We start from the raw sequence: 2,500 nt of genomic DNA, 5'->3' as shown, positions 1-2,500 counted from the left end.
TGACAGAACTCCCAAAACAACAATACACATACATATTAGTACTATGGTGAATTGTAGTTGTATTAGGACCGTAATTATAGTTAATTAAGGAACCATTCATTGTCTTCGCTCTGTTATGTACGTCGTCGTTTAATCGACACGGCATATTTGGCTTGAATCTAGAAAAATTCAAACTCTAACCCTAAGGTAGACAGGCAGGGTAAATAAATGTGGGTGATCTCTCATAAAATTGTCTTCTAGGAATTATTTTTATATAGACTATCTTTTCTGTAGAGTTTAAGTGGACAAGCGCGGACGAAATAGAGCGCAAAATTTAAAATGAATTAAAAATTTTCATCAGACCGGAAGTAGGCATAACCTAGGCGCCATGTTTCCGTCGTACAAGTTTTCACCGTTGCAGTCACCGTTTCAATCGCTCTTCGTGTGGACGTGTATTATTTCTAGTCATGTGTTGTGTAGATGATTCGCTTAAGGTAGGTGTTCGGACTTATTTCTTTAATATTAATTAAACCGTATTTGCCTTGTCGGCCTTAAAATAAAGCTATTTTTTTTTCATCGCAATCGAAGTGTTAGATCTAGAATCTAGTTCCCGCCTCCGCTTCGCTAATTCGACTTAATGTAACTATGACACAACTATTAAATCTAGAGTCTCTATTTTAATTAAATAATTAGGAATTCTATCTCTAGATGATATCTAATCTATTCCCACACGTGTGTGCAAGTAGGATTTAACGTCAGAACAGGTGTGGTGGTCTAGGCGTCGCTATTTTTGACGGTAGGAATTTTTTTTTTAAATTCGTAAAATTTTATATAGACTTTATATAGCAATTTACTAAGACCGACCCTAACGCCCAGTAAATATTTAATTACCACATTGTTATGGACACGGTGTATTAGGTAGGGCCGAGGGCTATCCATAGGTACCAATTTTTAAATTTTGTGACAATTAGGAGCCGAGTTATAAAATAAATTTAAAATACTGGTTCTGGTCTTAGACTTTATATAGCAATTTACTAAGACCGACCTTAATACCCATTAATTATTTAATTAGCGCATAGTTATGGACATCCTGTATTAGGTTGGGCCCAGGGCTATCCGTAGGTACCAAGTTTATAATTTTGTGACGATTATTAGTCGAGTTATAAAATAAATAAAAAAAACTGGTTCTGGTTTGCACTACATTTCTTTCTTCTTTAACGGCGGACTCCCGGTCCAGCCCCATGGGTTACCCGTGAGCCGGGGCCTCGTTAGCCTGGACGGCTCCGATGTGACCGCGGATTGTTGTGGCCCGCCTCAGCCCGAGTCGAGATCACCCTTCCGATCGAAGGTGGACGCCATAGGGCGCCCGGGATAGCCCGGGGCGCTGTTCGTCACCCGAGCGCAGGGGCGCCGGGAGACGCCCCCGGTGAAGTTTGGCGGGTGATTCTGGTAGAGCTCCCCACCCCGATCGCAGGACACCCCTCGCCGCCCGCCCAGGTGTCGAGGTGGCCGCGGGGGAACTCGGGGCGTTTTGGCTCCCCCTTGTGCCGGAGCGGCGCCCTCGGTCCCAGAACGCCCCTGGCGGGTGATTCGCATGCCCCCTGGGGTGGGGAACGCGGGTGGGTGGTCGTAAAGCGTGTAACCGCAGTGGGGGCGGCCCCTTAGTCGGGGGCGCCAAAGTTGGCACCCCACCTGGGGCGCCCCCCGGAAGTGTGGCGCCCGCGCGAGTGAGCCCCGTAGATGCGCCCCGACACCCCCGCGCCGCCCCCCGGGTCGCGGCACCCCCGGCGCCCTCCGTGCGGGCTCCCCTCATGGGGCGGCACCCCGGTCCTCCCCGAGACTATGTACCCGATTTTTCGGTTTAACACTAGAGGTATGGGCAGAAATATACGGCGGTTAAAACGGTCTGTATCTACTATTGTGGAGGTGAGTGTCGGTGAAGCCTCTATGTGACGCTAGGATCCGCGCTCCCTCGCAGCCAGCGACATGTGCCCGATCTGACCGTGCGTGGCTCAGTCTCCCGACTAGCTTCCCGGTAAAATGCGGGCTCGGCGCGCAGGTCGCGCCAGTGAAGGTAAAAGTACGTGTCCGTAGCGTGAAGCCAGCGGCGACGCGCAGTGCTAACGCAACCAAGCAGTATTGGTGGCTCGATAAAAGTCTCGCACTGGCCCAGCCCTCGGAACGGGCGACGGGTCTGCAAAACGCAGTCGGCTCGATGCAAATCGAGAGATTTCCCGGCGACGCCGTGTTTACGGTGAAGGGGGAAATGTGAGCGGTCCGATGTGAAAAAATCCGGGAATGCCGGGATCCGTTCTCTCGCTAGAGCGTTGTCTCCCGTCCCGCGATGTGTTGTGGAAAAACGTCTCGCAAACGATAGCTATCTGGTTGATCCTGCCAGTAGTCATATGCTTGTCTCAAAGATTAAGCCATGCATGTCTAAGTTCACACTGTCCCATGGTGAAACCGCGAATGGCTCATTAAATCAGTCGAGGTTCCTTAGATGACACGATCCTACTTGGAT

At 49.8% G+C, this 2,500-nt stretch overlaps 1 non-coding gene across 1 annotated transcript in view; it reads left to right on the top strand.

The window, feature by feature from the left end:
• The first annotated feature begins 2,357 nt into the window (after nucleotides 1-2,357).
• The window catches only part of LOC131934220 (small subunit ribosomal RNA), a 1,846-nt gene continuing 1,703 nt past the window's right edge, over nucleotides 2,358-2,500 (top strand). Inside the window, exon 1 of the ribosomal RNA XR_009385564.1 lies at nucleotides 2,358-2,500. This exon is cut by the window's right edge and continues 1,703 nt beyond it. This is a non-coding gene — a ribosomal RNA (small subunit ribosomal RNA).

Source organism: Physella acuta, unplaced genomic scaffold, assembly GCF_028476545.2.
Source record: "Physella acuta isolate Inbredline_101_S28 unplaced genomic scaffold, ASM2847654v3 ptg002764l, whole genome shotgun sequence".
Lineage (NCBI taxonomy): Eukaryota > Metazoa > Mollusca > Gastropoda > Physidae > Physella > Physella acuta.
Note: the sequence above shows the minus strand (reverse complement) of the source record. Positions and strands in the feature narration are given on the sequence as shown.